This window comes from Bombina bombina, chromosome 7 (assembly GCF_027579735.1).
Source record: "Bombina bombina isolate aBomBom1 chromosome 7, aBomBom1.pri, whole genome shotgun sequence".
In the NCBI taxonomy this organism is placed as follows: Eukaryota; Metazoa; Chordata; class Amphibia; order Anura; family Bombinatoridae; genus Bombina; species Bombina bombina.
The window spans coordinates 306,857,295-306,869,316 of record NC_069505.1 but is presented as its reverse complement, the minus strand read 5'-3'; positions in this window follow the sequence as shown (position 1 = coordinate 306,869,316).

Sequence of the window (12,022 nt, the reverse complement as noted above, 5' to 3'; positions counted from 1 at the left end):
ATTTACATAAAGAAGCAACGTTTCGGGGTCGCAGCCCCTTATTCATGCTTAACATTATTACATTAACACAGTGGCTTTTAAATATTTTCATTTTGGCGCCATTGCGCCAGGAATGGAGAACTAGCTCCCTCTAGAGGCAACTAGCAGATATTACACTCGTAGTTATGCAAAAATGCCCTTATAATTACTGTATTGTAACATTTATTTATTTAACTCAATAATTATGTATTCAAAATTACTCAACACTTGAAAGTATATTAAAAAATTAAAAACTGTTCTATGATGCTGTTTGGAAAACCATTATATTAGAAAGAAATGCATAACAACTATAACAATTATTAAAAGAAACAGGACAGGTCATAATCCCTATTAAGGCCCCTAGGTTTCAAATTTGTGGATCCACCATATCTCTCTTTGTTTGAAGAGGCACTCCCTGTCTATACCACTCCTGTTAGGTTCAATATGATCTATAATCTACCACCTAAGCTGACTTATACTATGTCCTTTTTCAAGGAAGTGACCAGAGAGGGGGGCCTCTAAGTTCTTACATCTAATATTAGATCGATGTTGGCTCATGCGATCCCTGGCCTTATGGGTCGTTTCCCCGATATAGACCATAGAACAGGGACACTTAATAAGGTAGACCACATGAGTAGTCTCGCAAGTGAAAAAAACTTTTATACTATATTTCTTTCCACTGTGTAGATGATGAAAATTGGCACCCTTAATAATGGAATTGCAACTCACGCAATTTAGACAGGGAAAAGTCCCCATCCTTCTACTGCCTAAAACAGACTTTTTAAATTTATTATATGATCCTATATCCGTTCTTATAAGGTGATCTCTAAGACTCTTCACTCTTTTATGGGCCATGAGGGGAGGTTCCCTGAATTGCACTATATCTTTATTACATCCCTTAAGGATATGCCAATTTTGACTTTCGAATGAGAACTTGTCCCACTCTGTTCAACAACAATAAAACATATTGCGACAAATTCGAAGCTATCCTCAACAAGTGTTCATACGATCTTATTGTATGGATGGTTGAGTCATTACAGAGAGAAATGGGGATCTAGGAGGATACCATTAAAAAACATAGAGAGAGGAGCTGCTTACCTCTATGTCGATGGAAGATTTAAAAAAAATGGAGAAGAGGATCGATTTGAAAATACCGGATGAACAGAAGGTCATTAAAGAAACGAAGAGATCAAAATTGCAGAGAGACAAGGATGATTATTGTCTAGGCAATGTCTATCGTTGGTGTGCTGGTAACCATGGTAATCGATGAACACAGGGACCCAGGGGGAGACACAGATACAATCAGCATAAGCAACGTCATGGAGGAGCGACAGGGGATTCCAGTGCACTGAAGACGTCATCCCAAGGATCCTCCCCTTTTGAGTCCAGCAGTGGTGAGGAGAATGCCGGAGCTGCAGAGCGGGCCGCAAACACCATGGGAGCAGCACACGATGTACGCAGATCAGAGCGCAAAAAGGTGTCGAAAAGGCATTAGTACACCACATTGCCAGTACAGAGGTAAACGAAGAGGGGCATGACACAGTAATTAACACCTCAGATCATACTTTAACAGATAAAGAACTTGACTTGTTAAATAAGGGATTGTCATATTGCCCATACCGTAACACGGACTTCTTTGAAATTGATAAGGATCTTCAGAAATTATAATCGTAACATTAAATTAAAAGTGTGGTTCAAGAATGATAATTTTTCTGATAATATGAGTGTGAATACTAATGAGTGGTCTCTGCAAAATATAGGCTTACGCAAAAAGGGTACATTTAACCCCAGTATCAATAACCATAGCGTGAACACATTCATTAATTTAATTCAGAATGGGGTCGCTTGTTTAAAGGATGAGTACAAAAACAAAGACCATACTAAAGTGTGGCACAGAGGCAATAGAGTCAATGTAATCAATTTCTCTAGGGATGACTGTAATACTTTGGAGGGTTTAAAGAAAAATTGTAAAGTTATCTTTAAGGGGGCGAATAAGAGAGGGGCCACTGTTATCTTAGATAAAACTTATTATGTTCAAGAGATACTGTTCCAATTGGGGGATAGTAGTACCTATAAAACATTAAAAAGTAATCCCCTGGCCAACATACAAAAGGAAATCATGGCCATTTTACAGAGGGCCCTTGATACTGGTATAATAGATAAAAAACGAATGAATTTCCTGTATGTTACTTCCCCACGCAACCCCATTTTCTATACAGTCCCTAACGTCCATAAGGATAGCCAGAAACCCCCAGGCAGGCCAATAGTTTCCAGTGTAAATTCTATCTACACTAACATTTAAAAATTTATTGATAAGATTCTCCAGCCAGGAGGTGGTTAAAATGGCGAGCTCTCTCAAAGATACCAATAATTTTTTGGAAAAGGCTAAAGCACTTGAGTTCCCTAGTGACAAGTACCTCTTGTTCACCATGGATGTTAGAAGTTTATATACCTCTATCAAGCATGAAACCGGTATAGCGGTCATTAAGAAAAAACTATTGGTGAACAAGAGGTACAGTCAGGAACAGGCTGGTTTTATAGAGGAGCTCCTTAGCCTAATCTTATATTGGAACTATTTCCTTTTCCAGGACCAATGGTTTGTACAAACCAAGGGGACTGCCATGGGTTCCCCATCATACGCCAACCTCTTTATCAATGAGTAAAATATATATATATATTAAATATTGGATGCCCCAAAATATGTAAATATCAGTACAAAATGTGATGTGCTCCGAGTGTTATGGTGCTCATATACACTAAATTCCCTAATCCAATACAATCATCAGTCAGTTATAGTATCAAAAAACAAATACTTAAAATAAAAATGTGAAGAATATATAACCAAAAAACAGTGTTATAGTTCATACGCTTTGTGATGCCAAATATCACTAGTCCAAAAAGAGTATAAGGTTACTCCCAGTCCCTCTCAAATGGTATTGCATCAAATTTCAAATGATCCTGAGGGTTGTGGCAAGCTGCTTCTTCAGAAATTGTTAGTGTCCAAATTCTAATACTGTGTCAAAAGGAAAAAAAAAAAAAAAGGCGCCACCATAGTGCACAATCAGTATGAAAGATCAAGACCAGCGTTTCACGATCTACAATGAAACGGTCAATGTAGATCATGAAATGTTGTGTTTTTAATAAAATAAAAAAGTCTTTATATTATACTAGACTTTTCCACAAGCTTATTTGAACTTTCATATCAGTATAACCCTTTAACATTACACTTAAGTGTGTAGAGGTATACTTGATCATTGTGATTATATACAACTTCGGTGAACCTCTGATGGTGGAGGCTGACCTGAACCTTGGGAGACTTGGAGAATACGGGAGAAGTTGTCTGGGTGACTATAACAGCCCAGGAGGCATTTGTCGCACTTCTCAAGTGCCTTGAATCCTGTGAGTACATTTATTTGTGCGCTGGTCTTGATCTTTCATACTGATTGTGCACTATGGTGGCGCCTTCTTTTTTTTTCTTTCCTTTTGACTCTTTATGAATGAGGTGGAGGAAAGCATCATCTATCAAAATAAACTATTTAGACAATATGGAGCCATTTGGTGGCGGTATATAGACTATGTATTTGGCGTATGGTGGGGCGACGTGCAGTTTATAGGGGAGTTGAACTCTGAGGTGAAGGACCTGGAATTCACTGTGAATTATAGTGAGGAATCCATACCATTTTTGGATACTCAGGTATTAAAGTCAGGTCACCTCTTAGAGTTTGACCTCTACATTAAAGAAACTGATAAAAATAATCTTCTACAGTATAGCAGTTTTAACCCTAGGACATTGGCGGATTCATTACCCAGAAGTCAGTTCCTCAGGGTGAACAGAATCATAAGTAACAAGGATAGACAAATAACCAGATTGAAAGAAATGACAAAAAATTTTACAGATAGGGGTTACCCACGTAAACTCTTAGACAACACTTTAGACAAGATTACTACTAAAACATCTAAAAGTAATGACAACAGGATGCTATTCGCAAGTCAGTATAATCCTTTAAGTGGAAAAATTGCAAAGCTCATTCATCATAATTGGCATATCCTTAAGGGATGTAATAAAGATATAGTGCAATTCAGGGAACCTCCCCTCATGGCCCATAAAAAGGTGAAGAGTCTTAGAGATCACCTTATAAGAATGGATATAGGATCCAATAAGCAATTAAAACAGACTGTTTTAGGCAGTAGAAGGAAGGGGACTTTTCCCTGTCTAAATTGCATGAATTGCAATTCCATTATTAAGGGTGCCAATTTTCAACATCCACACAGTGGAAAGAAACATTGTATAAAAGGTTTTTTCACTTGCGAGACTACTCATGTGGTCTACCTTAGCAAGTGTCCCTGTTCTATGGTTTATAATCAGGGAAACGATCCGTAAGGCCAGGGATCGCATGAGACAACATCGATCTAATATTAGATGTAAGAACTTAGAGGCCCCCCTCTCTGGTCACTTTCTTGAAAAAGGACATAGTATAAGTCAGCTTAGGTGGCAGATTATAGATCATATTGAACCTAACAGGAGTGGCATAGACAGGGAGTGCCTCTTGAAACAAAGAGAGATGTGGTGGATCCACAAATTGGAAACATTGAAACCTAGGGGCCTTAATAGGGATTATAACCTGTCCTGTTTCTTTTAATAGTTGTTATGCATTTCTTTCTAATATAATGGTTTTCCAAACAGCATCATAGAACAGTTTTTTAAATTTTTTATTATACTTAAAAGTGTTGAGTAATTTCCAATACATAGTTATTGAGTTAAATAAATAAATGTTACAATACAGTAATTATAAGGCCATTTTTGCATAACTACGGGTGTAATATCGGCTAGTTGCCACTAGAGGGAGTGAGGTCTCCATTCCTGGTGCAATGGCACCAAAATGAAAATATTTAAAAGCCACTCTGTTAATGTAATAATGTTAAGCATGAATAAGGGGCTGCGCCTCAGAAACATTGCTTCTTTATGTGAATAAAGTGCCGGAATTGATTGAGTGCTGGGGACTATTTTTAATATACTTTACCTGCATAGCCATTACAGTGTTGCGAAGTGAAAGTCAAATACAAACGGAGTGAAACTATCTTGTATGTGCAGGTTACATGTCTGGCGTGTGTTCCCTTTTGTAATTAAGTCCTAGCATTTGTCTTTCTTTTAACCCTTTTAATAAATACTTTTCACTAATTGTGGAATTCCAGTGTTGTTGCCTAGTAGCCGAGGGGCTTTATTCCTACCTGCTTTTCTACTAAGATTTTAGTCATACTTCTTGTACATGTCAAACCTCCATCACTGCAAACTCAGTTATGATCATGACACACTTCACTATTGTCTTTTCCCTTATTTTAAGGTTCTTTTGAAAGACACATTCACGAATCCCATTTCCTCAAAATAATTTGTGGAAGCTGTAGAATATATCATTGTTTGTACATACACGTTTTATATTTTATATTTTGTAGTGTATTTTAGTGTTACTTTTTTTGACAGCTGAAATGTCTAATGTTTCATTTAACAGTTACCTCCTTAAAGAACCTGCACATTACCCAGTCTTACTGAGCTGGGGCAGTAACCTGACCTCACCCTGCCTTACCAAGCTGGGGTAGTAACCTGACCTCACCCTGCCTTACCAAGCTGGGGTAGTAACCTGACCTCACCCCGTATTACCAAGCTAGGGACGTAACCTCACCCTACCTTACCGAGCTGGAGTAGTAACCTGACCTCACCCCGTATTACCAAGATAGGGACGTAACCTCACCCTGCCTTACTGAGCTGGGGTAGTTGCCTGACTTCACCCTGCCTTACTAAGCTGGGCTAGTTACCTGATCTCACCCTGCCTTACTGAGCTGGGGTAGGAACCTCACTCTGCCTTACTGAGCTGGGTAGGTGCCTATCCTTGTTGTGGGGTCATCACCTCTGTCACACAACTTGAATTACTGTAGTGTGCTCTGCTAATGTGGTGCTAGAGCCTTCACACTTCTCTCCGCTTATTTTCTGATGAACACCTCATTGTCCTGACCCAGTGTTAAACTCCCAAAAATACTCTCCAAGTTAGTTCTGTTATCAAATTTTCCTCTTGGTCTCAGTTATTGAAACTAAGCTACTTTTCATGACAGCATACCGAGGTAGGCTCAGGAGCATGCAAAAGTCTTGTGCATTATATGGCAGCAGTGTTTGCAACAATGTTTGTAATAATGACATATAGAGCATGAAGTATGCATGCTCACATCTACTCAAATTAAGATGGTTTTTAAATTAGAGCATATTAAATAGTAAATTCTGTCTGAAGCCAAACAAAAACCTTTGTGATTCAATGTCCTTTTAAGGTACTTCATGGCCAGAATCCATCTATCCATAGCAACCTAGATCCTTCCACTGATCCAACTGAACCTCAACTCCCAGCATCTCCATCATCTCCTCCATCAGCAACATCACCACCATCATCAGCTGAAGATGCTTATGACTGGGAGAAAATAATCCTCAATATTCTAATGTAAGTCAACTTCCCTCACTGACATGAAGACAATATTCCCTCTCGTCTCAGAGAACGAAAGCAGGAGCTCATCTTCTCGTCCTCAACTTCCCTCACTGACATGAAGACAATGTCCTCTCTCCTTTCTTAGAACTAAAACAGAAGCTTATCTCCTCTTAACAAGAGAGAACATGTCTTCTAATGGATCTATATTCACTGTATTAGAGCCAGCACCTTCTATCCACTGATAATCCTAGAACTAAAAGCTGTTTTGCACTCACTGACCGATGTATAAATTGCCCCTCTTGACAAACATAAAGCATTATCTTCTTTGCAATAACTGGAGCCCTAACCCTTCTCCACATATAATCTGGAGCACAAACCTTCTTCCCTCTCACACAACTGAGATCCTCATTCACCAGTACCTTAAATCCTCTTACAGACCTGTTTTCCGATAAACTCTTCCTACTGAACCGGTGCAAGAACTCAGTCTATTCAAATTGACTGAGAGTTTTGTCTTTTAAAGGAATAGTCTAGTCAAAATTAAACTTCCATGAATTAGATAGTGTGACAACGAGGGTTAACCAATCATGCACCAGTTATTTGGCACAGAAAGGGTTAACAGACCCTTCCCAATTTAACCAATCTGTCACAGTCTAGCCACTCCATGTAAGCCTGTGACTTAGTTCAGTGGGTGCAAGGGTTAACAAAAAAATGCCAAAACTCCCCTTTAATGGCACCCACACTAAACTATCACTAAGCTGCCACCACTTTTATTATATGGGAAACCTTAAGGAAACCCATAGTTACAAATTAAATCCCAGAATACAATTTAGAAAAAATAATCTAAAAACAGTCTTAATACTACCAGTCTCTTTCAGTAACGTGGTTCAAATATTAGACAAATGCAAAAACTTAAAGTGAATATTAGGCAAAAAATGATGCACAGTGCATTATTAATAAAAAGATATTAAGCAAACCGTTTTAATAATGAAAAGGAGAAATAACAGAAACTTTATACTTTACTAGCTTTACTTGCTGTGCCAGGGAGATTGGCAGAAAAAGATGGTCACTCACTCTTGGTATACAGCCTCCCATGTAGAATGAACAACTTGTATTGTTACACACCAAATTTTATACCTGTTTCTCTGATATCAAATTGCTTAACCCAACCACTTTCCAGAGGGGCTAGGAAACCCCTCTCTTTTTACGACATGTCAAAGCTTTGAATCCTTGAAATTATAGAACACCTTATAACTTCTGTTTAACATATTCAGCGCATACACCTATATAAGCAATTTCACAGTGACATCACGAGAATAAGTTTGGTACCAAATATGACATGGTTGTCATTTTCATTATCTAGGGTCATAATATGGTTAAAATGTCTCAAGTTGTACTAGTGTCCTCTTATTGACCTTATCTAGCTCTGGGTAGAGGGCACTGCTTTTTGTCTCTTGTGCTGACATTTTTACTTGCTTGATGCATCAATAGATACACAATAACATTTGGTCAAGTGGAACTTAGAAACTATTTATGACAGAGCAACAAATTTCTTTTGAAAAAAACAAATGTTTTTAGAACACCAGCTAAAGAAATGTAACCCTTTAGCATCTAAATCATGAGGTATTTATGTACCTCCCCCAAATAAGAGACGCAAAGGGAGGTGGCACACAAGCCATTCCAGCTGTGTATCAAAGGGAGCTTCCCCTTGATGTGATAATGCCATTCCCAGAAAAATTGCACATAGCAGTTTTGCCATCATGATGACCTCCATTTAAAAATGACAAAATTTTCTCTACCCAGCTGGTTTAATAGATTGAAGAGACCATCCCATGCAGCCTGTAGCTTGTTCTGCTTCAAGGGTGTCAGTACCAGAACATTCTGCCGCATCTCATACACTCCCTCTCTGGCAGTAGAATCCTGCAACTGTTCTTTTATGAATATGGCATCGGCAGCTCTAAATTTTGCAGGTACCTTGTCCCTGAAATGTACATCATACCCTGTTACAGGGGTTTCTTTCCACACTCTCTGAACATATTGTGTTTTGTCAGCTTTTGATTAACTACCCAGGGATCTTTCCCTTCTACTGGAGTAGAATCCCTGTAATTCCGCATCTTGTTATGGTTGGTAGGGGATTGCCTAACTGCCCTGCTTTTCTCCACTAGGGGGCCTATCTGCTGGGAACTCTATCACTATTATCAGTGTATGCGCTGTATTTCTCCCCCTTGTATCTGCACCTTTCCTGAGGCTTTAGCTTGTGCTGCTTGGTTGCTGTCATCTGTCATATTCCATAAGAGCATCTTTTAATCCCTCTTTGGTTTTCCCACGGGAGGGAATCTCTCTCTCCTGGCATAACAGTGCCAGCATTTCCTTGGTCTGCTGCTGGTATGCCTTCATAGTAAAAAATAAAATTGAAAAGAAAAACAGAGAATAGGGAAGGGGACGGTTTGCAATATGTAACTAAATAATGCACTGAGTTTTAGTCTTTGGAAATTGTGAGAGTCACAATTTCTTTTAGTACTGGGATTTTCACACTAGCAAATCCACAAAGCACTAAAATCTAATAAGAAAAATATCTGCACCACTGCCCACCAATTTGTGATGACCAGGGTTAACCAACCCTGCACAAGTCACTTGTTTGGCACAGAAAGGGTTAACATACCCTTCCCACTTTAACCAATCTGCCACAGTCAAGCCGCTCCAGGCAAGCGGGTGACTTAGTTCAGTGGGTGCAAGGGTTAACAACACTCTCTAGACTGTCCTAGACTTAGAAAAAATGCCCAAACTCCCCTTAAATGGCCCCCACACTAAACTATCTCAAAGCTGCCACCACTTAAAATTAATTATATGGGAAATCGTAAGGAAACCAAGACTTAGATTAAATCCCAGAATACAATTTAGCAAAAATAATCTAAAAACAGTCTTAATACTACCAGTCTCTTTCAGTAACTTGGTTCAAATATTAGACAAATGCAAAAACTTAATAAGTGAATATTTATTATGTAAAAAATGATGCACAGTGCAATATTAATAAAACGATGTTAAAAAAATAGAATTATACACAAGCAAACCGTTTTAAAAATAAAAAAGGAGAAATAATAGAAACCTTATACTTTAGTAGCTTTAGTTTTCTGTGCCAGGAAGATTGGCAGGAAAAGATGGTCACTTACTCTGCTGGTATACAGCCTCCCATGTAAACACAAAATTTTATACCTGCTTCTCCGATATCAAATTGCTTGACCCAACCTCTTTTCAGAGGGGCTAGGAAACCCCTCTCTTTTTACAACATGTTATAAGGCTCTGAATCCTTGAAGTTATAGAAAACCTTATAACTTCTGTTTTAAATATTCAGCACATACACCTATATAAGCAATTTCCCAGTGACAACATGCAAATTAGTTTGGTACCAAATTTGACATAGTTCTCATATTTTCATCATCTAGGGTCATAATATGGTTAAAAGCATCTCTCAAGTTGTACTAGTGCACTCTTATTGACCTTATCTAGCTCTGGGTAGAGGGCACTGCTTTTTGTCTCTTGTGCTGACATTTTTACTTGCTTGATGCATCAATAGATACACAATAACATTTGGTCAAGTGGAAAATGGACAGGAAGGCCTGGCTGTTCTAAGGCAAAACACAGCAATGCATTTCTTCTGAAAAAAAACAAATGTTTTTAGCACACCAGCTAAAGAAATTTAACCCTTTAGCATCTAAATCATGAGGTATTCAATTTTAAGCAACTTTCTAATTTACTCATTAATTTTTCTTCATTCTCTTGGTATCTTTATTTGAATATAAGCTTAGGAGCAGGCCCAATTTTTGTTTAGCACCTGAATAGTTCTTGCTGATTGGTGGTTACATTTAGACACAAACAGAAAGTGCTACCCAGGTGCTGAACCAAAAATGCTTACATTACTGCTTTTTCAAATAAATACACTAAGAGAATAAAGAAAAATTAATATGAGTAAATGAGAAAGTTGCTTAAAATTGCATGCTCTATCTGAATCATGTAAGTTTAATTTTGACTAGACTGTCCCTTTAATAATATCTTAAACTGGAATTCCACAGATTCCCTGCAAAGTCTTTAAGGTCTAATACATGTGGGTCTCAAATAATGTGTTTTTAAAGCTGAAGGAGACGGAAAAAAGGAGCAAAAATCAGTTTCCATCAAATTTGATGACCCAATAGCAGATTCAATGAAATTAAGATAAATACTTCAGAATATAAATTGTACAACCTGCTACATTTTGCTATAACCTTATAAGTTTTTTATTTTTTTAAAAAAACTATGTGAAATATCAATATTTATGGACAACTCAAAAAGATATTCAATAATTTATTAATTAAAAAAAAACAACTTGTTGCTCAATTTAAATACAGAAATATATTTACAAACGTGTCCAGAATAGGACTAAAATAAATTTCTCCAAATCTTGAACCTGTACACATTGTGCTTTACTTGATACATAAGAAAACAATATCTGTAGAAAAATACTTTACAAGTATCATACGGTTAAAAATATGGGCAACTAGAGAAGATCCTTGAAAATGCATAGGAAGGGGTACAAGGAACGGTTATTAAAGCCAGCAGCTAAAATTCATCATTATAAACCCAGCAGGGACTCTGTACCCAGAAAATATTGCATAAAAACATCCTTTGGGTGCCTAGTATGGCATATTTGCAGTCCTTCAGCAGAGCATCCTGAAAAGAATGGTTTATACGGCTGTAAGATGATGGCTGGGAAGAGACTGTTTACAATGGCACTGACACTATTCCAGGTTCATTTGCTAAACTGCCCACTGCAATAAGGATGCATAGAGTCTGGCACAGTGCTGTGAAACAGAACAAAACAGGAGAACCCAGAGCTTCTCAGTGGATCACACAGTGAAGACATAACCGGTTTCCATTTACGCACACATGAAGGGGACATTGGCTGAAGAGAGGGCTACTCGTTACCACTAAATCAGATGTGCTTTAAATAGCGGCTCTTTGCCTGTGGGATCTGTGGCACTGATGAGGAGCGGAGCAACATTTACCTAAGATCATGTGAGGTCAAAAAAAATGAATCCCATCTGACTGAGAATTATAAAAGCAGGCTGGGGGGGGGGTGCTCTGTGTGTGTACGGGGGGGCATCAACACTAATATAGCACAAGTACAGGGGGTGGTGAAAGTGTGTGTGTGTCATTAGCGTGTGCTCTGTGTGTGTATGTGAGGGCTTTTATTAGCACTAATATAGCACAAGTATTGGGGGTACTGTGTGTGTGTGGGGGGACATTATCACTAATATAACACAAGTACAGGGGATGCTGTGTGTGTGAGCGCCATTAATACTAATATAGCACAAGTAAAGGGGGTGCTCTGCGTGTGTGTGGGAGCTGTCAGTAACAATAATATAGCACAAGTAAAGGGGGCGCTCTATGTGTGTGTGGGGCTGTCAGTAACACTAATGTAGCACAAGTACAGGGGGTGCTCTGTGTGTGTGTGTGGGGGGGTTGTCATTAACACTAATAGAGCACAAGTACAGGGGGTGCTGTGT